Here is a 335-nt window from a genome sequence, read left to right on the forward strand (position 1 = left end):
CAACAATAATAGAGAAATAACGAGTACAAGTATACAATAGTACAACGGTTAAATGGCCATTTAAAGGCGTACACATGTCATTCCTGGTAAAAATTGTTCTCATAATTTTTCATACAATTTCACATCTTATTATTTTTTTAAATGTTGTTATATCATTAAATCCAATTTAACCGTCATGCAATAAGTATTGAAGGCAGCAGCACCGAATAAAATATTAGTCTCGCTATGTAAATAACTTTTACAAAATTTTTTTGATGGTTTATTTAAAAATATATCATGCTTCGATTTTGATAAAACTTAATACAATCTGAACGGGACGATCGACCAAATTAATT

Source organism: Odontomachus brunneus, unplaced genomic scaffold (assembly GCF_010583005.1).
Source record: "Odontomachus brunneus isolate Ranch 3 - 2012 unplaced genomic scaffold, Obru_v1 Obru_scaffold_161, whole genome shotgun sequence".
Classification (NCBI taxonomy): domain Eukaryota; kingdom Metazoa; phylum Arthropoda; class Insecta; order Hymenoptera; family Formicidae; genus Odontomachus; species Odontomachus brunneus.